The sequence below is a fragment of the Aythya ferina genome (genome assembly GCF_964211825.1).
Source record: "Aythya ferina genome assembly, chromosome: 1".
NCBI lineage: Eukaryota > Metazoa > Chordata > Aves > Anseriformes > Anatidae > Aythya > Aythya ferina.
The window spans coordinates 79,884,817-79,912,423 of NC_140296.1; the positions used below are offsets into that span (position 1 = coordinate 79,884,817).

Genomic DNA, 27,607 nt, shown 5'->3' on the forward strand with positions numbered 1-27,607 from the left:
AACTCTCCATATTTTCCTGTTGTATGTTATAAAACAGCTTTCTGAGTCTAAGGAAAATATACAAATAGATCAATCTAGTCTGCCAATATGATTTTAGGGGGTTGTAATATAATAACAGTGATCCATAAAGTTATTATTTTGAGTATGAAGAAGTGGAGGTGGGAGAGGCGATGGGAGGATATTCAAGAATAACATACATTTCTTCGAGTATATCCAGCATGCCATTTGGTAATTCCAAGTCAAAACCAGTGCCAGACAAACTGAAGCTGATGTGCCTCTGCCCTGGTCATTCAACAACACGATTTCCTTCCAATTTTGAAAAAGTGGGGAGAGGAAGGAGCTTACCTCTTCCCCATCACAGTCAATAATGTATTGATACCAGGTTTTGTCCTGAGTGTTGTGCAGGCTGAAGTTGTCATCTAAGCTCTTTCTTGCCACTGCCTTTCAGATGCAGCCTGCAAAGAGGACAAGAACATCCATTCTTCTCACACACCATACTCGCTTCCTCCCACCTTTTCCTCAGCTCCTGTTTACATACTGCTTTGACGGAAAAGGCACTGTTCCATTTCTTTCATGGAAGTCCTTTCACAGCTGGTCATCTAGGACAGACTGAGCATAGGCATTAAGATAAATACAGTGTAGTTATTATATTCTGGCCAAGTCCTGTGCTGTGCCTGTTCAGTTTTTCTGAATACAAATGTCTTGCAAAATTCATCCCCAGGCCACTCTGTAAATACTGATCTGAGGTGAGGATTCCCAGAGCTTTGATGTGGTTCTGCACGAGCCTTTTCATTAAAGTAAGAAATTCTGGAAGAAAAATTGCTTAAGTGAAAGCCAGGTATTGGCCTGAACAGAAACACGCACAGAATGTGTGTCATAGAGAATAGCATGGTAGAGGACAATGGCTGGCTCTGGGCTGACATTTAAATGAGGAGGAAAAGAGGAACAACTGAAATGCGGGGAAAAATGTCAAGACAACACCGGACATGCTATGAAACAGTATAGACAGCACTGTAGAGAAAAAAAGGGCAGCAAGAGTTTTCTGTGCTGAGCCTGGGTAGCAGACGGTAGCTGTGAGTGAATAAATACCTTTTATGGGGTTGCCCTTGTGTGCAGAAAAGCTCTGTACTGCACACACTGCTTCTAGGGCACTTGACTCCACGATCCATTTTGTTGCCCGAGAGAAATAATGCAGAAGACCCCATAGCTTGGTTAATCAACTGGGTCAAAAAGGAGTAATAATATGCATAATGTAACAATTAGCTTTTGGTAGTATTTAATATATTCACTCTGGAAAAGGTTTGCATAATGGCTCTGATTAATATAAATGAATGAAATTTTAAGGAGTTTGTCAGCTGTCCTCCCCCTAAAAAGCAGTATGATTAATGATAGCAAAATTATAACAAGAAGGTAATAATAGCTTGCACTTAGCTTTTTAGATTGTGAGGAACTTTACAAACATTCACTAATTGATTTAAAGCCTCTGTTTATCCTGTGGTGTGAACACCAGGAGTATAAGACAAATGTATTAACTGGAGCGACTGTGAAATTTGTCACGCTTCCTGCTGAAATCAATGTTCCACTTCTGTGTTACAAAAGAGAAGTATTAGGCTCCTAAGCTGTTTATATTAGAGTGCGGATATTTTAGCTGCCAGGGACCCCAAAGAAACCACGCTGTTTATTGCCAAAGCTGATGCTCTCCTAGTGAAGTTGCCTACTGTTTGTAACAAAAGAGACTTCCATTGGCCTGTGTACTTTTAAAAGCCCACTCAGGTGTGGAAAAAATGGACTCTCATAAAATACAATAGCACTAATAAAACTGATGGCTAACACACTTCTAGAGCCCTTGTACAGTTGTGAGGCCACCTCCGAAGTGAAATATTAGTCACTGTGTGCAGGGGTGAGAGCTTTAAACTCAACCTTCACTTGCTAAAAGCACTCATTTTCTGCAAGATGACCCTGGCTGTCTTCAACAAAGCTTCCTCACAGCAAGGAAAAGGATATATCAGCTTGGCTTTAGGAAAAGCTCCATTTTGAGATCTGTAAGTAATTGCTACACTTGAATAGTCTAAGTGTGGGTACATCTCCTTTTGATCTACAACTGCATAAATCAGCATTAAAGTTTGTATCTCATAGAGAGGTATTAATGCTGCCGGACTGCTTGGCAGTTCTCGCTCTGCTTCTGTTTATCTTTTGTAAAGGTCGTGTTCCAGCTTGCAGCAGAATTGGCAACAGAGGCTACTAGCAAAAAGGCTTTTTGTATGGAAGTGTAAAGGATTTAAGAAAGGAACACAACCCTAAAATAACCAACGTGGGCATTTCACTGAGACTGCATGCTCAAAATTGTCCTTGGCTGAGAAGCAATATTTTTGGATCCTCTTTTGAACGCATGTTTTGTTTTGCATTTTCTAATACCACACTTGACATCAGAGCATGGAAGACAGAGTAACAGTGAGTATTTCAAATACCAAATGTGGTAACCTTTGTAAGGAGGGTGCTGGCAACCACAGCACAGAGACACTTGAACTGCTGCTGCGTGGAGCCAGCCGGTGATCAAAAGCAGCTGTCCTGTGCTGCACTGCTGGACTGAGCTAGAGGCACCAGCCCAGTAATTTCCAGCTATGTGGCTTCAAGGTCCAAGCTGATGTGCCCTTGCAGAGCAATGCAGTGCCATGGGAAATACCTGGCTTGGCTGAGGTTGGAAGTCACTGCACAGCATTTGTCGTGTGTGTCCTGGTTTCAGTTAGAACAGAATTTTCTTCCTAGTAGCTGGTGGAATGCTGTGTTTTGGCTTAGGATGAGAAGAGTGCTGATAACACCCCGATGTTTTAATTGTTGCAGAGCAGTGCTTATACCAAGCCAAGGACATCTCAGCCTTTTGCTCTGTCCTGCCAACAGGCAGGCTGGGGGTGCAGTAAGAGCTGGGAGGGGACAGACCCAGGACAGGTGACCCAAACTAGCCAAAGGGGTATTCCATACCATCTGACGTCATGCTGAACAATATATAGGGGTGGCTAGCCGGGGGAGGGGGCCGGACTGCTCGGGGTTAGGCTGGGCATCGGTCAGCGGGTGGTGAGCAATTGCATTGTGCATCACTTGTTTGTACATATTATTAGTAGTAGTACTATTATCACCATTGTATTATTATTATTATTATTATTATTATTGTTATTATTGTTATTATTGTTATTATTGTTATTATTGTTATTATTGTTATTATTGTTATTATTATTTTCCTGACTTATTAAACTGTCTCTATCTCAACTCACTGGCTTCACTTTCCATTTCTCTCCGCCGTCCCAGAGAGGGAGGGGGAGGGTGAGCGAACGGCTGCGTGGTGTTTAGCTGCCGGCCGGGTTAAACCACAACAGTGTGGTATCAGCAACACATGGGCTGAGCCTTCGTGGTACACAAAGCCAGCATTGATAGAAAAACATACCCTTTTGTTTGCCCACATACACTCGAAGACAGGTTGCTGCATGGGGTACCAATCTGAATTTATTAAGCTGAACGTATTTCATGCCCAGATGGCTGTGAGCCCTTGAGTAAGCAGCTTTGCTTCTCTTTTGCTCCTTTGTGTGATCTAGCTGATTCTCCATCCCTCTGGAGACAGTGCTGTGGTAGGGGAAGGAAAAGGAGCACTGTATGTTGTTTGTATAACTGACATGCTAACATTAAATCCATACCGAGTACCTAGACAGGTACTTGATTCAGTGCCTTCTGTACATTTCTACTTATAGTTCACATGCAGATACTGACAAAACAGTAGGAAGCTGATATGTCCTTGTGATGCTCCAAGAGAGAAAGACCAGGGGTGATGGTGCAGTTTTCCTTTGTAACTTTTTAGTTTAAAACAAAACAAAACAAAACAAAAAAAAAAACCACAACAGACTGTTGTGAATTCCTTAGTGAGAAGTGCTGTCTGTTGCAATAAAAAGTCCATAAGAGCAAGAATAGAGAGGTGCTATGTTTCTAAAAGTCAAGGTTAACTGGCTGGGCACAGTCCCATACCAGTGCAGGCATGGTTCCTGGGGGACCCCAGCTAATGACAGATTTAGTAGCCTTCACACCTAGATCCCCCATATCTAGGTGACATACACTTTCAAGTTCCATTTCACTAGTTGGTTTTAGCTATGTTGTGCTTGCAACAGAAATTAATACAAGCTACAAATACCTGGCACTCTTCTTTGGTGGTGAGACTGTACAAGGGAGGCCTTTTCAACATCACAGAATAGATCTGCTCTGCTGGCACACGATAATTCAGAAACTGCCTGGGCTCCCAGAAACCCTTCTGTGAGAAGATAAAGGCAGTATCCTGTCTCTGCTGCTCAATGGTGTGTCATGGGCAAATGCCTGGTTTTCAGGAGTGCCATGGGGTTAATTTGGGAAGTAGGAAGTCATTTCCTGCTGGGACCTCTTTCAGACCATCACTAGTTTCTGCCTTTTCCAGCACTAACCCTAACAATTTCCTTCAACACCTCATAACATTTCCTGTTGCTGCACTTCATCTTTCCTAGGTATCTTCAGCCTCCTGACAAAATCTGCTGCTTCTCCTGAACCTGAGCAAATCCTGTGAGGTTTTGCTAAGTGTTTTCTCTCCTGGCTACATGCAATGAATACAGAGCTTGATGCTTAAATCTAAAGCTCACATTCAATTCACTTGAAAATTCACTTGAAGACTTTGAATAACAAAATATAAACATTTGATATATATATATATATATATATATATATATATATATATATATAAAAGAAAAAGAAAAAAGAAAAAAGCTCCAGCAGCTGTGGAGATAGGGAACGCTAAACAAGGAAACCTAAGTTTTCAGCTATTGAGGATCCATAGTGTTTTTCAGAGGAAGAGCTCCCTAACAGCTTCCGATTTATACTTGTGATTTGAAAACATCCAGTTCAAAAAGGCAAAACATAGGCTACAGTTATGACTCTCCCCATTTTAAAGAAGGGAAAATTGAGAAACAGGCAAATTAAGTTGAGGCAGTAGGACACAAGAAAAAACAGCAGCAAGACTCAAATTGGAATGCAAATGAACTATCTTAATCAGAAGACTGTTTTTTCTTTATATACTGATGATTTACCTACTTCAATACTTTCTAAAACAGAAACAGGTTGAATGTAGAGAAAAACAATGGTAGATTTTGTGGGACTGTCATTAATAGCTTTTTTGTGTACAGATCATTTTGCTTGACATTGTTCTTTCAGACGTCAAAACCATGTAATACAAGGTTGGGGTAAATGTGCACACTAACTCTGTCCCTGGCTCATAAGCTGCTTAATGTTTTTTGGCTTTCTTAGCTGAAAAAAATACATTGCTTTAATATCAGGAAAATAGTCTTGCAAGAAAATAATTTCTCATTTATCCAAATGTTCATTTCAACTGATGAGAGTCAGAGGACCATAAAATGACATTCTAGTCCTGAGTAAACTGCATTTGAAATTCAGTTAAAAAGCAACAACAACCAAAAAAAAAGATATCAGGTTGAAATCCACAGCATTCATGCCCTTAGAGGTCTGTGTGTTGGTGTGAATCTGCCCTGCTCTAGTGTCATCATCAATTTAACAGCATCAAGGGGATGGAGAATAATGTCTGAGACTTTTTCAGGGGGTGGGGAGTTCCTGTAAAGAAAAGCTTAGTATTTGGATTAAATTAGGAGAAGGCCTGTGAGTTAGCCACTGCAGAAATGGGGCTGTGGCTGAGGACTTTCCCCTGTGTCTGAGAGGACCTCCCAGAGGAGGAAGCATTAGATGAAGCCACCCCTTTGCATGTGCCTCAGCTAAAGGAGTTAGGTATCTTGTCTGATTTTACCTGGGGGGAAAAACAAACGTGCGCGCACACACACACACATACACAAACACACACAAAAGAGCCATTTTTTCATTAATAGCTTACCCTGGTTGTCAACCAGCTCTACCAAGCACAGTTCGCTGTTAGACAACCTTGATTCTGAGGTACTTAAGGCAACATACACACTGTTCAAGGTTAAACACAATGCAGAGAGCTTTAAAAGAAGGGATTTCTACAAACATAAATGAATAAATAAATAAATAGATAAATAAATAACATGAAATAAACAACCAAAACACCACAATACTGAAAACGAGCCCCCAAGTGCTCGTGATGTGTCAGAAAGCTTATTTACAAAGCACTCAGATAAAATGCACCTTATAAAAACATGTAAATATCTTATGTGTCCTTAATCAAAGCTTTCTGAGGATGTTTTTGGACCTGTGAGTCAACAAGCATTAGTCTTCCTCTTTATAATGTCTTGCTTCTCTCTTCCAGCCAGCCTCCTTCTTCATGCACCTGTGTAGGTGTTTTTCTCAATGACCTCCACTCCCTTAAGTCTTCCTGCATTTTAATTACTTTAAGATGGAGTCCTGAATGTTAATGATACTTCAGTATATTAAATCTCTGAATAATTAAGGCTGTTTTTTTTTCCTTGTTCCCCCCCCCCCACACACACACACTCCTTTGGTGATAGTAATTTGTATTCTGTGCACTAAGTTACAAAGCTTGACAGCTAAAGCTTAATATATTTTTTTCAGTTTCAGAGACTGAGAAGTACTAATTCTGACAGTCATTGAAAAAAATCACAAAACAGTAGTATTAAGAACTGATGACCATATTCAGTAAGTACCTCCACAAGGAAAATCACATTTGTCTGTGTATTTATGAATAAATTTACCTTTAATTTTATTTTAAATTACCTGATTTTTTTCTGTATTTCTTATCAAAATTGTGCCTTGGTGCTGCTTTAGGAAACATCTTTGATAGTATAGTCACCTTTCTGTTGGTATAGGGAATTTAAAATAAAGCTGCTTTCCTAGCAGCCTGATTGCAGTGCAAAATGTTCATTTCCCTTGCCCTCACTTTTAATGCTCTATCCAGCTTTATGCAAGGTGGGTGGAAGTTTTTGCAAATGGACACAGCATGCCAAACTCTTTCTTGACTGAGTAGAAATCCAAGTTCATGCCCTCTATCTGAGACTTTCTCTTGAACTTAAATACTATTTCTATGAGCATATTGACAACATTTATGTTCAGTCTTATACCTGATGCTTTTAAAAACCTTTCTACATTTACTAGAAATTAGTTAAAGCACTACAACTTAGAGATGAAAATTCAAGGTAACTCAGAAAAGTAATAATTGGAAAGTTTTGACCCCATGTTATACATAATATTTTAAGTATGCTTTCTTCCTCTTCTGTGTCTATCATTTATTATTAATGAACAAAAGCTCTAAAACTTTGAAAAGAAAATTTAAGTCAGTATCTAAAATACTCAGCTGGAAAATGAAGAGATGTCTCAGAGGTACTAATTACTGAGATTGGGAAACTCAGTGTGGAAGAAGCTGGAAATATGGATTAATATGGTATAAGTCAAGGAAAACTTTACTAACTGGAAGAACTATAAAGCAATAAATTAAGGATTGTTTCAAACAGACTGTTTTATTTGAGTATGGGTATGTTATGAGAAAAAGAATTACATACACCAAGACCTCTTGTGTACCTTAGTTACATCAAAACAACCTTATAAAATTTTATAAAGTGTCTGTAAGAAGATAGTTATGTAATTAAAGCCTATTTCTTTACTGGGATGTTTGCATCATAGGACCAGCACTCTCCTCTGAGTTTAGTACAATCATTTTTTGTCTGAAATATCTTACATTGATTGTAAACTCGTTTAGGACAGGGAATGTTTTTTTTTTGTTTGTTTGTTTTTTTTTTTTTTTTTTTTTTTTTTTGTGTGTGTGTGTGTGTGTGTTTGTACTTGCACTAAGAAAATATATGGGGCTGATGCCTCTTTAGATTTCAACAACATATAAAGCTCTTGACACTTTGCTTTCAACAATATGGTTTAACTGAGAAACAACAGATGGGTTTCAAGCGCTTCTGCTTGTATTTTTTAAGCAAAAGACAGAGTTTGAAAGGTGTGCTCTTTAGCACCATGTGGGGAAGGGTAAATTAAGATAGCCAACTAGTGCTATCCAGTGGACTTGCAGCACTGCAGCATTTATCTAAAACCACTTGAATATGTATACCAAAAGGGGAAATCCGCTTTTATGTTAGTTTTGCAAATATACACAACTTTGGCATGAACTAGGCAGGAAGAACTTTCCTTGGAGAGATGTATTGAGCAAGAAAAGGTGAAGAAATTCTGCTGATTTCTGATGCCTGAGTCCTGAGAGACATTGTGAACATGGAGGTAGTTACCTAGTCTCCCATGAAATTATTTATGTGTTACAACAATGCTTGCAGGATGAGGCCTTAATTGGCCAGGTCTATATCTATTATTAATCCATATGAACAACTGAAGGTGAAGATTTTGCCATGAATCTATACTGATTGATGCAATTTTTTCTGTTGAGACAATTGGTAACAAAAATGGTTCTACACCACATAACAGGCACAGAACACTTTTATGATGTCAACAAAGATTGAAACGAGTCTTATAACCTTATATTTCTATGGGCAGCAGTCAGATTACTGACTACATTTGCCAGGTGTTTGCAAGAGTACTCTGGCAATGTACCATTTCTGCAGGAGTGACAATGTTACATATAAAAATAATAATTTGAAAACGGATAAGGAGAAAATTGCATAGAAATAAATGACATCAAGGAGGGAGAAAGGTGGAAAAAAGACTTGTTGGGAGTTATGATACAAATACTTGATATAAAGGCAGATGAATTGTCATTGCCTTGATCATACAGTATGATTAGCAGCAGCAGCGGAGTGACAGAATATGCCACTCTTAGGCCTGCTTGAAGAGCTGTTGTCCCTGTGCTCCTGGAACGTCGCCTTCTGAGAGAGGCTGAAATACCATATTTATCTAGGAAAGGGAAAGTAATGAGAAAAGAACAAGCAACATGTTTAGACCTCAGGAAATAAGTAAAATAAAATCTTTTGTATTACCTTTCAGTGAAAGCTTGGAAACTGGAAGTTTATCTTCTGCATTTTATTGTCTGCATTTGTTCTTATGTATTTTCAAGCAATTGAGCAGTTCTGTAGTTTCTTATTAATATTTTGCAAGAAGGAACAAAAAATACATTAAGACACCTTTAAATTAGATTTTAAATACCCACAGACCTATTAAAAACTTGCAGTGAACATTTTTTTTATAACATCAAGTGATTTGCCTCCACAATCAGGCTTTTTAAGGATAAACATTATTAGCTTACATTTCTCAGTGTTTCAAGTTTGTTTATCATTTTAAAGATAGTTTTAAAAAAAATACATTAAGTTCTACTCATAATCATGGACTACACAGCCTCAAAAAAGGTTTAATGGGCCAGAGCTTCAGCTAGAGGCTGATTTAACCTTTTCTGTTTATGGGCTGCAATATTGTTTGGCCATCTTTCCTGAAGTAAGCATCTAATCAGAGCCCACAAAAGAGAACAGTGATTCCATATTTGCATTTATTTGTTGCAAATTCTCATTTATAATTCTCTTTCCATTCTATTTTGTGGAGCTATTATGGTATTTGTGAACACTGAATACTTTCAGAGTAGTATTATTAATTCCCATACCATATTAAAATCACAATCTAAATAAGGATTTGTCTGGTACTGCTGAGGACTACTAATTGAGATGTTGTCTCTGAAATATCTGATCCAACCTGTGATATATGTGCATGAGTACATGATTTTTTGCTGCATTTGTGCTACTTTAAAAATTGACCAATCTTTCCAACCCATAGTTAATAAAATTTAAATATTACAAAGCATTTTGGGTCAGAGACCCCAAAGTACTTGGCACATGCTCTTATTTGGGATTTAGCCCATCCAGAGAAGTCCATGTAGGGAGTTCCAAACAAGATAGCTTTAGACTACGAGACAGATTTAAAGAAGGAGTATGAGTGCAGACATATGAACAGTTGTGCTTCTTGGCCGATCTTACACCTGAGAACAGAACTAAGGTTAGAAAGGAAAATGTTTGGGGTTTGAGTGGATTTACTGAGTATTACTTATATAAGCCTTTACCATGTTTCAGGTATGTTACAAACCTACCCTCCCTTGCAAGTCCCATTTTTGTGCAGTTATTTCTTCCCCTGCCTTCTGGGGTATGTAGGTGTTTGTGTTTTTCAAAGTTTTAACAAGAAATCTTGTCCTTGGAGACAGTGACCATCTCCTGGAACAGGCTTTCACAGAAACTAAACTCAACTGGGGCAGTTCCTGGTTGGTTTAAGTGCTGAGGACCTGGTCCATAGCCTTCTGGAAAGATTTACCTTGACTCTGGGGTTGCTCCACACTCCATCACCACAAGTGTAGTCACCTTGCAGGAAAGGAAAAGGGGAAGGTGACCCCTTAGTCCAGTATTGGCTACATTACAGGGGGATGATAGATACTTGACAGATAGAGGTACCCACAGAGCTCCCCAGTAGAAGAAATAGATTAACAAGTGTCATTGACCTCCCTTTAAGCTACAGGGGATATTTAAGCCACTGCAGATGGACAGAAACAATTAATATAAAAATCCACTTGTGATATTTTTTTATTGCCTAATTGCACATCTACTGGTCTAGTGCCTAATTTACACTTAGAATATTGTAATTTGCCTTGTCAGGTGTTTCTTTTTATTGTTCATTTCACTGTGCTAAAATAATTGCCATCATATACTTCTAAGAGAGATTACTTTTGTTGGACTTACCATTTCTATGAGATCTTTGTAGTCTATTGCCACAGCCTCTCCCATTTCTCCCTGCTCTGAAGTATGCCTTACATATGTACAATAATTTCCTTCCATCTTAAATATTTCCACTCCTGGCAATATGTCAGCATTTAATCTCTTTGAAATATTTTTTTTTTTTTCTCAGATGATTTCCAGGGCAATCACTCTTACAGGCAGACTTCAGATAATTTCATAAAGAAGGATTCTATTCAATGTTTTTTACTGTCCTTTTGGGTTTCTAGCTCAACGGAATAATGCCACAGCCATTAACCTCAAATGTGAATCACAGCTGAGAGTTCATACTCAGCCCATCCAGTTCCTCCATTCCTTCACCTCAGTGTGCAGCCTGTGCACCCACGAAACCCAGAAAATCTCCAGTAAATCTACAGAGGTTTTTCTTTGATCATTTTGCAGGCTGTGGAGATCTTTCTGAAGATCTGATGTCTGCACCAGTGGCTCACCTTTCTGTAGCCAGTTTGGATATTTCAGATACGTCAACACACTGGCTGACTTGCTCCTTGGAAGGACTTGATCTATATTCAGTTGTTTACCAACATTATCTGCAAAAAATATCTCTACAAATACAATTCATAAGAGAGAAGGTAAGTTTTCCAAAACTGTTAGCAGAGAAACAGTAGGAATGAGCTGCTGGCAACAGCTAGCCCATGATCTGAAGTCATTCCACTTAACATTGGTGCATTTTTTTACCACATATTAACTGTGCCACCCAATTATGTCAAACCAGTGGTCCTTCCAATCTGTTAGCTTCATTAGTATAATGGACTGCAATGAACATACAGATATAAGCTTTAAGAAAGTGGCAACAGATCCCCATGCAGTCTCCAAGCTCCACAGCAGTTCACAATCCCCCTGAAACACGGTTTCTATCTGCATCCTCATGTTTCTACTGATGGCAGATATATTTTTTTTCTTTTATCATCTGATTCTTTTTGACTTCACGCAAATTTTTGGATTTCAAAATTGTTTCTAAATTAAGTTATCCAGTTTAATGATTTGTGACTTGGGGAAAAATACTTCCGTTTGGTTGTATTAGAGCTCTTGTCCATTAATTTTACTGGGTGTTCCCAATTCTTGAATTATGTCATTTTTCTGTTCCCCTTTTCTGTGATTTTACAGAGTTCACATCATTGATGAGATCTTTCTTTTCTGGGATTGAAAGGTACATTTTTATTTGCATCACATTTCTTGGTGTTTTATTTGCAAAGGCTTTCATAAGGTACTGAAACTGAAATTAGCCTTTTGATTTTAAAATGGCATATTTTATACCCTGTGCTTATACCAGAAGAGATGGCTTACTATTAGGTGGTACTACTATTTTAAAACAAAGTATCCTTTAACAGCAGTATCTAAAATATCCTTTAACAGCAGAATAAAACTACTGCAAAATTCTGTCATTGAACTCCAATATTCATATCATAATGCAGAAGAACGAACACCTTTGCTTTATACTGGACCAGAGTTTTTTTTCAAACCTATCTGGGAAAAGATTTTCCAGATTAATTTTCAGATTATTGACCTTTAAAAAATAAATACTAAAACAAACTAATATTTTAAGTGTATCAGTAGGTGGAATTTTTAATTACATGTTTTTCATTGTTTTTCGGAACGCTGTATAGGTAAATGCTAAATAACCCTTTGAAAACACTGTCAATGAGATGTGGAACATCTAAGACTATAACCTATTATTATTTACACAGACCTGAATCAATTTGTGTTATTGTTTAACATCATGGAAGAGCATTTGTTGTATTAGAAAAGCTCATATACATCAGCAAACCGAAAAGCCTGCTGTTTTCCCCTGGGTGCCTTACTATCTGTTGTTAATTTTCAGATAAAGCTGTTGATGGACTTACCATCTGTGATTATATCATTGTGTATGATATACTCATAAGCCTTTGTAATTAAATTCCACTGTTTGGAAGAAATGTGATAGCTGAGGATCAGATTTACTAGATGACGCAGCAGAATCTTGTAGTCAGGGTTCAGGATTTTAAATAACGCAGCTCCCTTTTCTGCCAGATGTGTCTTGAAGAATAATCTAGTTTTCAGTTCTCTGTAGACCTTCCCTTAATGCAAACCATTTAGAGCTAGTTGAATAAAATGAATAAATAAATAAAAAATAATAATTAATTCTCATCAAACACACTATAATTAGCAATTAACATTATGCATACCACCCACTTCTAAAACCAGTTTGGGGCTTGTTGCATATTTCTTTAGCTGTGTAGCATATAAAAATATGTTAGAATCCATTGTCTATGACAGAAACTTAAAATACGGACTAAAAACCAGAATTTTCTCAATTCTAGTCCCAACATTTCCACAAGAATTCCACTTGTTTTCTGAAAAGGATCATGAATTTTGTATGCACTGTTTGTTATAAAACAAATATGAAAGTATTTGAGATCCAGTTAAATACTTGCTGAAAACTTAGCTGGCTTCAGTGAAATTTTGTCCAGATTTTTTTTAGATGTCAAAAGGTGGATGAAATCCTAATGTCAGGCTTTCTTCCTGTATTTCAATGCTGCCTATAAAATGATTCAAATATATGTAAGTATTCCCACAGGAGTTTGGGAGGATTCCTCAATATATGCTTGTAAAGCAAAAAAGCACCAGTCCTATAAACATCTTAATCAGAAGTGTTTATCTTGGCTGTTATTTAGCTGCAAGGAAATGAAATATTGATTGTGTTCCTAAGATTGCCTTAACCCTCTCTGCCTTCCCTGCAGTAAGTGAAGTTGATAGAGCAGAAAACACTCAATCAAATTTTCACTGGACAGGGTCACATTACTGTCTGATGTTTTGTTGCTGTGGTGTTTTCTAAAAAACTCTTAACGGTTACTGCTACTGTTAATTTCACACACACAAAAAAAAATAATAATCCAAAACTCTGAAAATAGACCTATTCAGTCTAGTGGGAACCCTATTCCTGTGTGCAAGTGGCATGCCGTGATCCCAGGAAGAAAACTGTTACAGAAAGTTAAGTTGATTATCAGTATGTAGGAAGACTATATCATTTAGGTATTCTATAAATTCAGAGCTGGAAAACAGCTAGATCAGTTTGTTCATTCTCCTGCTAGTTTAAGATGTCTCTTGTGTGCTGTACATGCAGTGATTTATTCATAAAGTGATTTATTAATGGAATGCTTGAGATCAACACAGCTTCAGGCTAGTGAGCACCTTTTGTGCACTGCAGAGCAAACCTGTGCCCCCTTGAATGTGATAACGTTTAGGAGCACAGGCTGGATTCGGTTCCTTTAAAGCTTCAAAAACACCTATTTCAAGCTGCTGAAAATGTCACTGAGATCTCTGCCTACTTGCTGAAGGGCAACTTCTTGAGTTCTTGCTTTATATTTTACTTTCACCTGCTGAAATTACAATGATCTGAACTTTACATGGTATTTCTTTATGATTTTAAGAGTAAATTCCATAGAAAGCTTACAATTAAACAAAATAATTAGGTCTTGAAAGAACAAGTTTTTGCTTTGCATCTGACGAGGCCTATTAATCTTTCCCAGTGAGGGCTGCAGACACGGTGGACATCAGCAGTTACGTTGGATTGCCAAGGCTGTAAAAATCAAGATAAATGACTGCTTTGTTTAAACCCATCTGTTGTTGATGGGGCTAAGAGAGGCTTAGCTTGTAAGTGGTTTCGTGGACCATATATGTCCACAACACTCACTGAGAGTCATTTTAGCACAGTTTGGAGTAGTTTTGTTAGCACACTTTGTTTTGTGAATATTGTTTTACAAAATGATTTGTAAAGGCATTTCATCATTCATGTTAATGGTGTTGGTGCCCTTTCTGGTGCATAAAGACAACTCAGTCGTACCAGAAACATGTCATGTCTTAGTTTTCCTCTGAGAATTTTGGAGGTTATTGGAGGCTTGGCAATGGGGCATCACAGGCACTTAAACCTAAACTGTGGTTCTTTCACAGCCTAGTTGAGACAATAAGGGTGTTTTTAGTGTGTGGCTGGAAAAAGAGACCTAAGCTGGGCTGGAAATACAGGGACCCAGTAAGAAGAGGGAGAGAGCCATGTGCTGTAGAGATGCTCCTGGATGTCTGACACAAAGCTCACCCACCAGCTTCATAGCATGAAAGGGGTTTTGTATTTCTCTTGGTTGCTCTGGCTGGTCAGCCTTGGAGGCTCAAGGGCAAGATGACACAGCCCCAACACACTTTTCCTTGGCAGAGTTGCCACAATGGCTGCCCGGGTTTCCGTTCTGAGCCAGTGACTGAACACTGATATGGCCATTTAGCTGGGAGAAGTAAAATGGATAGGCCTCTTCCCCTCAGGAGCCTTTCTGGCAGTCACAGACAATGAGAAGTTCATCTTCAAACTCTTCAAAATAGGGTTTCCTCATATCCCCAAGCTTAATTGCTATAATTTGCAGGTGATCACTTCCAGTGCTTCCTCTTTAGCACACCCCAATGGTCTTTGCCCCTCAGCTATCACATTTTTTTCTGAGAACAGCATTACCTGATCTGGTCACCCTGTGAATAGGCTCTGAGGGTGCAGTTCCCTGGGATAAAACATGGTTATCAGGATGAATCTGATTTAGGCTTCCATTTGGTAATTTCATTCTCTCTGGCTGCAAGAGAAGTCGTAACTGGTGACTGAAGATCTTCCTTAGAGCAAAACATATTTTAGGAGAAAAGCATCAGAATAAAAATGCTTTTCCATGTGGAGGCTCTGGAAGGACCCACCATCACCTTGCTTCCCTCACCACCTGTCTCTGTCAGAGCTTCCTGCCCTGCCCTGGAGGCCCAGGGACCCCTCTCAGCTGCCCAGCAACTACTGCGGGGCAAAATCCTGCCCAGCTTAAGCAGCCCTTACACAGCACCCTTACCTTCAAGCTGCCTGCTTGCTCCACTGGATTTCATGTCCCTCCCCGCCTGCTGATGGTGGCAGAGAAGTGATGGCAGAGGGATGCAAACACTGCCAGCCCTGGGCAACATCCCTCTAGAGTCTGGAAAATGAAGCTGCACAACCAGGTTTTCCTCCTGCTCCTTTACTGCTCCACACAGACACATTTTCTAAGTGACAGCTGTGCTGTTATGCACAAAAAAATAAAAAATTAAAAAGTATGTATTTAGAAGTTTTCATGTTTTATACTTCTCCACCTTATTTCTTTTAGTTTCCATTGAATGTATATAAACATAGCATATATACAAGATAGGATATGCTTAAATTATAGCCACAATGACTGTTGTGGTTTTGGTTTGGTTTGGACTGGTTTAGTTTGGTTTGGTTTGGATTGTTTTGGCTTGGATTGGTTTGGTTTGGTTTGGAACATGTGAAGTCATGGTAGGACCACTTTAGAGCATTTCAACAAAGCTTAAATATATAAATTAAAAATGTTTAGCTTGGAAAAAGCAAGCAGATAGTGCAAAAGAAGCAGTGCCGACAATATCCAACTTTTAACAGTGCATCAATTAACATGAATGGCAATCCCTCTGTGTATTTCAGCTGAAGAGTATTTTAAAGTAGACTATGGCTATGCAGGACCTAGTATCTGATGACACAGACACAGGAGGAGTTGAAATGCTCTCAAAATTTCTCTCTAGCCTAGTAAACCATTCAGTATTAGGTGTATGTTAATAAGTTTCTAGGCCATGGTTACCTTGGTATTGACTCAATGCTCTTATTTGCTATTTGAAATACATAAAATAGAATGTAACTACATAATAATTAAGAAAGGAAAACATGGTTTCCTGGAAATTAATCACATTCATCCTTTGACTGGCTCTCTTATCTAAGCAACACAGGATATTGGGAATACCAGCCTGCTGAAATGTAATCTATGAAAATACACGTACAATATCATCTTAAACCCATCATTGCTGATAGTAATCATGTATAATAAAACTCTTTGTGCCTCTAGTATTCACCAAGTGTAATTTATTTTTTTTCTAGGCAGCAACTTTTCAAAAAGGTTAAGTGCCCAACAATACAAGAGGAAACCTTTAAATGTCTGGCTTTTTTTCCCCCATCCAATGAAAATACAGAAGCAGAGGTGCGAGTGGGTGCCACATGGTGCCCGTCTGCCTTTTGCAGTTAGGTGCTCCTCACACCATCAAATTTTTAAGAACAGCACCCAGCTCACAGCACATCTGGTCAAGAGGGCTGCTCACAGCCGTGACTTACAGGCAACCTTGAGTTCACTGTGACAGATTGGAAAAGTGTCACCATTGTTAAATGATTTGGGAGGACAGTGAGGAGGAGAGACCAAGATAGATGTGTTGAGCATTAAACAAAAAAACAAAAAAAACAAAAAAAAAAAAAAAAGTTTGGGGGTTCCTTATGGAACCTGGGTAGATAAAAAACATGATGCAAATGTATGTGTGGGGAGTGCATGCTTTAGGATATGCAAATGGAGGGGAATATCAATCTAATGTATAAATTAAGGTTGTTATAGGGAATGAATTTATACTCTTAATGTTCAAAATAACTTACTGTTTAATGACATAAAAACGGGTGATAATCATATTGTAATTATTGATTATAACAATGATAAGGGCAAATCAGAAATTATATTTGAAAGAAAAAAAAAATTTAATTGAGGATGATTATTTTCTGTTCTTTTAAAAAGACAAAGAAACATATATTTACAAGGAACAGGAACCTTTTGTGGGGAAGTCTACACTTCATTTCACCTATAATTTTTGTTGTCCCTACGCCCACATAGAATATTTTAACAACATGGGTCAGAGTATATTCTATAGGTTACCTTCAACCTATACGCACAAAGACTATGTACAACTGCAGTACATTCTATAACATGCACAAAAAGAAAATTAGATTCCCTGACAATTTTATTCTCATACAGACCCCAAATGGTATTTAGTAAACAGAGTCTAGCCTGACATTTATTCTGTGTGGTTAAAAAGCAGCTAATGATCAGGGAAAATAGATGATGCCTTGTCTATTTCACATAGCGTGCCCCATAAACTTTTCAAGAGCAATCCTCCCGTGGACTAGGTGACCTAGACTCAGAATATGCTGTCTAGTTTCCATGTCATCATTCTCTCTCCCTTCCCTTCCCTTCCCTTCCCTTCCCTTCCCTTCCCTTCCCTTCCCTTCCCTTCCCTTCCCTTCCCTTCCCTTCCCTTCCCTTCCCTTCCCTTCCCTTCCCTTCCCTTCCCTTCCCTTCCCTTCCCTTCCCTTCCCTTCCCTTCCCTTCCCTTCCCTTCCCTTCCCTTCCCTTCCCTTCCCTTCCCTTCCCTTCCCTTCCCTTCCCTTCCCTTCCCTTCCCTTCCCTTCCCTTCCCTTCCCTTCCCTTTTCTTCTGTCTCACTCCTCCCTCTTCCTTTCTGTATTAGCAAGCCATACAGAGTTTTGGGGTATATTTGAATACTAGATTTTGCCTGTGAAAAGGGGATGCAGCAGACTGAGAACAGTTCTATCAGTAGAATTAGATATTGGTATAGGATAAACAAAGTATGCATTGACTAAATTTCTCAGTATAATCCCAAATTTGTTTCCCTGCAGTTCAGTCTGAATAATTTCATGCAGATGAAGTTCTGAGAAGTTTACTTTAAATAAGGAGGATGAACTTTGGATGTTATGGATACGTAAAAGCAGTTTCATTACCCAGAAGGTGAATAATGATCTTATTTGCTTATGAGAAAGGAAAACAAAGAAATGTTGAGTTACATTATTTGTGTTGTTTGCTCAAATTGTTTTTGATTAATTAGAGTACAAGGTTAAATTGTAATAATAATAGTATAACCGTTAGTAACATAATAATAAGTATTGATGTAAGTTTGATATAACAGAGTGATTTGTGTTGCCAATAATAATTAGATACCCTAATGTTTTAATCAATAAGATTAAGAAATGCTTGGAAAACAATATGTAATATAAATAAAATGAGGTATAAAAGGCAGACTTAAACAGTTTTTCTTTGGTGCTGTCCCCGAGGTGATTTTTCTGGAGACAGTAGTGTTGTTCTGGTCTTTGAGGTGGTAAGAAAGATAAACAAGGTGAACAAGTGTACAGGCTGAAGCTTTGGTGGCAAAGAGAATTGTTTAGCTTCAGCAATAAAATAGTACTTCCTTTTCTTGTTGTCTCCTGCTTTTCTAAAACTCCAGGTTTTTATGAGGATGTCAGTGTGATTAAGCAGAGATGATCCTTCCACAGGCCACAGGTACTGTCTATGCTCAACATTGTGAGGAGCAAGGCTTGAACCTAGGTCTTACCTTTTTCCTCTTAAAATCCGACCACATGTCCTGAACCATCCGTTGATTATCACACTCAAGCTTTCTTTATGACCTGGGCAAAACCCTGCTTGTTTCTGCAATAACAAATGCTGAACTAGAATGGATCTGGACTATTCTGCATGTTTCTGTATGAGTACAACTTAAAAGAATAATACAATGAACAAAACCAGGTGGAGGTACCAGGGATTTTAAACTTGCTTAAATATATTTCAGTGTGAGTATCATGGGTTCTACCTAAAGGTCTCCTTAAAAAAAGAACTTTTCAATGTGGTCAGCTGAACAAAATTTACTCAGGGTTTTGAAACTTATTGCTCTCATGAATGCTTCTAAAATATGAGTGGTTCTGTGTGCTTGGAGAACAGATGATAAGAGGCATGCCTTACTTTTTTTTAAAAATCATGAGCAATATCACATTTACTATCATGTATTCCACAGATTTTGAACAATGCTCTTGTGAGAAGTTTTCTCCTTGCATCTTCCTCCACAGCTCTGTGGTTCATCCAGTTTTCTTCAAGAGGAGATGGACATTCAACCAACTTCATTTAAAGACCTTCCCTTCCAGGGCAAAAATGCTCTTTGAATTCCCAAAACATAGCATGAATGTTAGAGAAAATGTCTTCTCTCTCACCTTTAGCCTCACCTGTAATTTCCTCTTTCAACAAATAGTGCTCAATATCCCACCTGTGCTGGATCTACAACTTGAGGTTTCTACCACCCCTTTCCTAATAGCTACTCTGTCTTCTCTACCCTGTGATACCTCTTCTTTCTTATCTGTACAAAGAACACCTACATATTTTGCATATGTCTTGAGTCCAGAGTTGCAGTGCCTGGCTTCAGCAGGATCCTGCAATGGACTTTAGATGTCTAGGCCTTTCCACCAGTCCTTGGTGAGCATTGTGCTCCTTCAAGGGTCTCACTTTCTTAGCAGAGAGCTACTAAGGAAACTGCAAAATATGGGGTGATACTTGATCGCTCTCCTCCTGGAGTCACCTTACTCAAGCATTTAGCCTTGGAGTTGTAAATGCTTGGGTCCTGCTCACAGAGACCTTCCTGAAGTGTGGAAGGTCTGACTGATTGTGTGTAGTTTCCTGCAGGTTAGAGTAGAAAACAAGTAGCACAAAACCCCTTGCTCCATTTCCTCCTCAGCCAGAGAGGGTTAAAGCAAAGATCAGTAAGTTATAGCTGGTATTCAGGTTCCTAATAAATGTTAATTAGTTTTACATCTGCAAAAACAGTTATTGAGAAAAGGTCAATGGGAATAACACCTTGTACCTGGCAGGAATAGGAGAAGAATAGAGTTTGCCACAGAGTCTTGATGAATCTTGTACCTTCGCCTGTGCTCCAGTTTCACCAAGAGGCATGACAAGAGTTTCCCATCCAACATACACACTCTGGCTTTTTGAGGCTCTCCCTTGGGCATGAGGCTTTGGGGCTGAGAAAGGAATTAACCTGAGGCTCCACACATGCATAGTGTATCCCGTAACCACCAGGATACTATGGAGAGTGGGGCCTACCTCCAAGGACACATCTGAATGAAGGACGCTGTGGCAGCTGTGGCTTGAGCCATTTAAAGTGCCTTCAGGCATTTTAAAAGGCATTTACTGGACACAGATCTCCTGGTAATGAGTTGGAGCTTGGTGACTGTCCAATTCTTCTCCCCATCACAGGAGACCTTCAGCAGGATCTAGCACCAGCCTGAGTAGACTGCTTGTTTCTATACGTTCCCAAGGGCCCCAAGAGTTTTACTACTGAATATGCAAATATATCCAAGTGATTGCTGGATAAACAGATTTCTGCAGCACTTTCTTAATCTTGAGTCCCTAAATTTCCCCTGAAACCCACTCTTAGGAGACATTATAGTCTTCAGATTTCACCCTCTTTTATGAGTTCCTCCCTCAGGCACAGCAGTCATGTCCATGGCTGTGTGTGCAGGGATTTGCTCGTGCAAATATGAATCCTGTAGTTGGACTCTAACAAAACTGTGTGTACCATCAACATTTCTCAACTCTGCTTGCAGGAACAGTTCCATGGATTAGTACCATGTGAGTGCTCTCTGTAGCAGCATCCTCCCCACTTTACTATTTGTCTTGCTGATGCTTCACTGATTTTTTATATTATTTTTTTCATTCTCCCTTTCCCTATAAATTTCACTGGTGTTGGGTGAGGATTTAGCTACAGCTTAGTGTCTTTTACACCTAGCTGTTCAGTACATTCACCTATTAAGACCCACAATTGAAAAAGGCTAGGCACTGCATTTACAGACTACAATTAGGCTGAATTCAACCATTTCTTCCTGCTCCCAGGAGTGCACAGAGCATTTTTGTTGCAGAGGATGAAGTTAACACTAGAATAGAGCTTGCTAATACAGGACTTGGTGATTAAAATTCTCTGAGGATTGTTGCACTCTAATAAGGAAAATGTCCTTGTGTAGCAATTTCTGGCTAAACGTTTTAGAAAAGGGGAAGACATTTTCCCAAGTGACAGAGAACTTAATACTGAAAAAAAGATCATGAGGTATTTTCTGCAGCTGACAAAATCTGATTTTCTGTCGAATTTAGAGTTTCCCTGTGCCTTGCCAGTGAAAAGTCCAGAAGAACAGGGGAGGAAAATAGAATTAATTTTCTGCTGTAAATAAAGTCATCATTCAACTGCTCACCCAAGGAATTCTTGGCCAAGAAGCTAACAGGCCTGCTTGTTATGGAATATATTTACATTTTAACTACAATAATAAAATTCCCATATTAGGACTTCATTGGAAGCACAGCTCTGCTTCAGTTCCTGTGTGGTATCAGACTCCATGGGCAGATTTGAAGCACGGTTCACGTAGCACATACTCAAGCACACTCCAGAGCACAGAAATTATTGTAGAGAAGCAAATCTACATGGTCTGCACTCTACTGATATTTTCTGCTTTGGGAAAAAAAATGCTAAAAGAAAAACAAACAAACAAACAAACAAACAAAACTGTTCTTATGGTAACACATGAATGAAGCAGTAAGAAATAATTTGTGCTCTATTTAAATTTATTTCTTGCCTGCCTCTACTTTGTATACTATGCATTTGTCTGCCACCTCCTACTAAAAGTAGATTTAATTATGCTGCCATTAGTGGCTATGCAGTTGACTTTCACCACATTCTAAAGCTTATCATCCGAGGGAGGAAAGAGATGACTTACCTTTTTTAACTACGGATAAGTAAACTCATTTCCAGAAAATAAAAGTTGGTCCAGACTATTTCCCATCTCTTGAACCAAACCTCATGCATTTTCAAGTAGAGAAAATTTGCTGAAAATTTGCCAGAGTCTAAAGCATTTTCTCCTTGAGTAACCCAGATGATTTCAGCAGTACAGAACTGGCCTGAGTCAGGGAGCTGTGATTTGATATGAAAATGTATCTCAGCTAAGAGAAAGGGCATAGGGACAGTTTTAGTTATATATGTGGGATGACAGCCTTGAGAAGGCACAAAAGGCATGCATATTAGAGAGTCACAATTATCTCCTTATAGATCTTATGATTCTACTTCTCTTTTAATTTCTTATGGACTAAGAGTAATAACTGCACTTGTTTCACAGTGTATCAGATCCCTGTCCTTTCCTTGCCTTTCCTTGCCTTGCATTGCTTTGCCTTTTACCTTTCCTCACCACAGTTCACTTTTATAGTTAGTATAAATTGTCATCCAAAAAGCTTTAATACGGGAGTGATTATATTGCAAAAATAATACCCAGAGGTTATGTTTACTCTGTCTCAAAAGCTTCTCTAAGAAATTAACTCAAATATCAAGTGGAGTACTTGTGTTTTGTTATCAGTCTTTCCTCTAAGTGCTTTTCTTACTTGCAAAAATTGTGATGCATATTCTCTGGTTTGCCCACTTTCATTAGTGTTTAATGAAGTCTCCACAGACTATGTGCAGCTGCTGTTTGTATTGTGTAGTTCTGGCATCTTGAGTAATTTTGCATCTACGTAAATCAAGCCAGAAATTAAAAATGTTCGAAACTTTGTGGGTGAGGTTGACCCTTCAAAATAAATTAATGTTCCTTCCCATACATTTTCTTCCAGAGCAGTATGAATGTTGCATGTCATAATGTGAGCAAAATATCATCAGAAAAGCAGGAATGTGAACACTAGTTGTAAATGAATGTAGAAAAAGATAGGAAAGACTTGCTGGGTCACAAAACACCATGGCTATACTTTGTGAAGCAGACATTTTTCTGCTGGTGTTGGGGTGAGTCCTGGCTGGCAATAGCAGGTCTGAGCCTGGGACTTTCCCTCTTGCTGGGTACTGCTGGAAAGAGGTGGGATGTGTGCCAGGGCCCTGCTGACAGTAGCCAGCTGCCCCCACATGGAGCCATGCACAGCCCCAAGCAACAGCCACCAGCAACCGTCCCAGGTTTTCCAAGGAGGAAATTCTTCACTCAGAGGGTGGTGAGGCACTGGGAGAGGTTGCCTGGAGAAGCTGTGGATGCCTCATCCCTGGAGGTGCTCAAGGCCAGGCTGGATGAGGCTTTGGGCAAGCTGGTCTGGTGGGAGGTGTCCCTGCCCATGGCAGGGGGGTTGAAACTGAATGATCATTAAAGTCCCTTCTAACCCAAGCCATTCTGTGATTCTATGAAAGGCATCATAGACCTCATGCATAGAGCAGGTGGGATGCCCTGGAGTGCTCCTCAGCCCCTCCATGGTGTTTTTTTTCCTGACCTGGCTGTGCGCAGACTGCAGGTGTTGCACTCAGGCAATACATGTGAAGGAACATGGGTAGAGGGTAGAGGGTGGCTCCTGAACATTGGTGATTTGGTCCTGGATACAGAATAGGTTAAGGAAAATGCTCTTTAAAAGCACTTATGTTCTCTAACCTTCTGTGGGACACGGTTCCAAACCCAGACCTCTTTAGAAGGCAGAAAATGGTCTTTTGTCAAGGTGAATACCGAGAGAGGCTGTAATGCAAAGCACTTTGCTGGCAATGCACAATGCAGTCGCATGAAGTATACAGCTGTCATTACAAGCTGCAGCCCGCAGTGGGTAAATAATGGGCTGCAACCTGCTATAAACACTGGTATGAACTGACTGGCCAAGACCAGCCCACCAGCCCATGTGCAGATGCTTCTCTCTTTGTTTTCTGGTGACTGCTTTTATCCTGCTGCTCAAAGTGAATTCAGCCTCTTCTCATCTGACTCCTGCCCATTTTGTTCTGATACCTGTGCCCAGGAGCTGTGGCCATCCATGTCTCAGCTTCTTGAGAAGCTAGTGGATTTAATTTTCAGCTGAAATATTACGTATTTAAAATGCACAGTTCTGAGCTTTGTTTAGAGTGGTACCATTGAGTTCAGTTATGTCACTACAGTATACTTTCTCTTTTCTGTTTATAATTTAGAAATTTTGAGCATATCACATTTCCCTACAAGTCAACTTATCCTGTTATTTATGGTTACTGAAAACACTCTTGGCTACAACTAAGATGGCAACAGTCCATTTTTTGTTAATGAAACAGAGTGATTCATATCTAGAAAGTGAGAATTCATAGCTTTGAAGGAAGAAAAAGATTTTTCATCCCATTGTAGTAAACAAAATTAAATTTAGTTTCAGCTGTTTACATGGGAAAGCTTAGAGGTTTAATAGCAATGTTTTACTGCTGTGGGGGTTTTTGTCCTTTTTTTTTTTTTTTTTTAGTTCTACTCAGTTTCTGTCTTTGTCCTGTTTTATACTGTCTTTCTGATTAATATCTTTTAATAGGCTGAATTCTTTGTTCACCTAGGAAGGGACCCATCAAATGAAATTTCCACTAATCAGATCTGGATTTATTATTTCCTTCTTCTCACATTGCCTCAGATACTTTGAGATAAGATGAAAATAAATGGCCTGACTCATTTCTAACAGGACAGAGAAGCCTGGCCATGGCTGTCAAGGGAAGCAACAGCCACAGACAAGATAGACATCACTTTGTTCTTCCCTTCAAAGAAAGCCTTTTTGTTCATCTCTAGCATTTCAGTCCTGATTACACACCAGATAACTGCCTCACATGGGTTTGTTGTACAATAAGGTCTCTCAATAGAATGAGCTTTTCTTTCTGTGTGAGAATCATGTTGTCTGTACACAAAAGCACTGGACTGGCACTCAATTTTCAGGCTTGTTCCTATTCAGTCCTGGACTTTCTGTATGCTCTTGGATATTAAGTCACTCAGAGAGGGAATCATCTCTTTTATACTTAAATGTCTGAAATGCAGCACTTGCAGCTGGGTTGCCCTCCCATGCATGGAGGGAGAAGGGGATCCCCAGAGGCATCTGTCCTGGGAGAATTAACTCCAAATGCCCTCGTCTTTCCTTATCACTAGAGAGCTGAGCTGTGACCACACTACCAGTGTGATATTCAGACACCTGGTTACCTGCAGTGGATGTTGTCTGCCACCTCCTCCTTTCCAGTCTATAAAATCACATTACAATGGTCCTTTTTCTCAGTGAAGAGACACCAGACTGTAGGTTGGTGAGGGATCCAGAGACTGTGCTGCTGGGCCATATGTGGCTTTTTCTAACTTTAGCCTGGAGCCATGGAAGAGGAAGATTCCTCTGAATTCAATATTTTCAGCTGTGTGATACACTTGAAGTATAATCTGGATTTTTGTGGGCACAAAGTCTTAACAAATCTTGCAGTTAATGCAGCTTACCAGTGTGTGACATACATTTTAGCAGTAGCCACCAACTCAGCTGTCTTTTTTTTTTTTTCCTTCTGGTCTATTGGTATTGTTGCGGTTTCTTTGGCTATGACTGCTGGCAGCATCTGAACTACCATTTTTTGAGGACTATGCTAGAGCATAACCAGAAGAAGACATCTCACATCTGACACCATTGACTTAGAAAAGTCTCTTGAGCAGTCTTGCTTTCACAATGATACCACATATATTTACCTCTGTTGATATTCCTAGAAGACAACTATTTCCTACTTATATTAAAGTTGCCCAGATATCTTAATTATAATTGTGTTTTGTTAATGATGTTAATGAAAAAGGAATTAAAAAAAAATCAAACTTCAATTTGTTTGGCTTGCAAGAACACAGACATTCTGCCCAAATCCTATTCCTTTCAGTGATGCTTAGTGTCTTGTTTCCAGGCTGGTAAGACTCTCAAGTAGGTATTTAATGTGAATTCCAGTCTTTCCCTAAAACATCATTCTTCATCTCAAGGGAAAGCCTTAAGGTCTGGAATAACCTACCCAGAGATCACTGGACCACTGGACCTCTGTTAGTGCAACAAACTATTTTTCTAATGGTATCAATGCACAGGATCGTTTAGTCATGGTTTAAACAGGTAAGAAACGGCAAATAAAAGTTACAAAAATCACCCAAGGTGGTGTTTGACTGGCATTCAAGCAGCTGATTGAAATGCCTTCATTTTCTAGTTCTGAATTCATTGCTTTCTTCTTCCCATGTGTCAATTTTTTTTCCTCAGTGGCATTTTCAGAAATAAGTGTATTTGGTTTGGGTACTAAGATGGTTTAATTTAGAAAACACTGGGACAGGGTAATGGAAAGCTATTTCATTAGGAAATCTGGTAGCTGAATGAAAACAAGTCTTGAAAGGAGAGAAGGTGTTTAATATTCATGGGCATATTTTAGTTGTCCTTTATATTCTGCCAAAAAGAAGCCGATTCTTCTTGCCTTAACGGCATTTAGATTTCAAAGAAGATTGCCCAGTTAATTTACAGGTACCATTTATTAGGCTAGGAAAACACATTAACAAAAGATATTTGTAAAATCCTGCTAACCATGATTACTCTGAAATTAATTCTGAATGAGATTTTCTCATCTAATTTTACTTGACTGTTCTAAGAAGTATTTTATTTTGAAAGCAAAGCTCATTTATTACAAGAAAAATGGGCAAAAGTAACACATTTTGAAACATTTTAAAGTACCACAGTTTTGCACCTTGAAGTCATAGAGCAACACAGATACAGGGGATGTAACTATGGTAGTTCTGCAGTGAAAATTACTCGTGAAGGTTTTTGTTCAGCTGCCAAAGAATAGCTTGAATTTTGCAATGCATTGCCTTAAATATCCCTTACCTGCATTTTACCTATTGATTAAGTGGAATAGATTATTACTGTTATATGATTAATACTTTTTTTTTTTTTTTTTTTTTTTTTTAAGACAACTTCAGTCTAAAAGTTAATGAACAAGTTTGAACAAGTAGTTCAAACTCAAAATACAAGCATGACCTCCCTTCCCAAACCTGGGATGATGGAGATGGGAAAGAAAACTGTTACTGCAATAGGACTGGCAGGTTCTTGTGAAGTTGGAGCCCCAAACACATCTATGGTTCCGTGCAGAAGGATCTGGGGAGTTTGTCCTCACTGGTGTAGCAGCATCTCCTGGAGGAAACAGCCTCTTGGGTGCAACTCCAGTATTACTAGGAAACTCCTGTTGCACATGGGATGTGGAAGGAATCTCCTTGCCTTTCCTATTGTTTGTCTGAAAATCTCCTGAATCGTTTCTGCCATGACCATCTCTTGGCTCATTCACCACCTCACTGGGAGACACCAGTAGGCATTTGAGCCTAGTTTGCAGGAGTGACAGAGTTGTGGTTCAAACACACTTGCTGTATGGGCTTGGGGTAGAAAAATCTGCACCTGGTGTCTGCACTGAAATCCAGGTTATTCTGCTGTGGCCACACTTGGGAGTCCTAACTCACTGCTG

The 27,607-nt window shown here is 39.1% G+C and overlaps 1 long non-coding RNA gene across 1 annotated transcript; it reads left to right on the top strand.

Annotated features, from left to right (window-relative positions):
• Positions 1-1,937: 1,937 nt before the first annotated feature.
• LOC311430339 lies at positions 1,938-25,887 on the top strand. The gene is made up of 6 exons (XR_014688710.1): positions 1,938-2,042; positions 6,562-6,645; positions 11,100-11,287; positions 16,627-16,771; positions 18,206-18,309; positions 25,694-25,887. It is a non-coding gene; the product is annotated as an uncharacterized lncRNA (long non-coding RNA).
• The last annotated feature ends 1,720 nt before the right edge of the window (positions 25,888-27,607 follow it).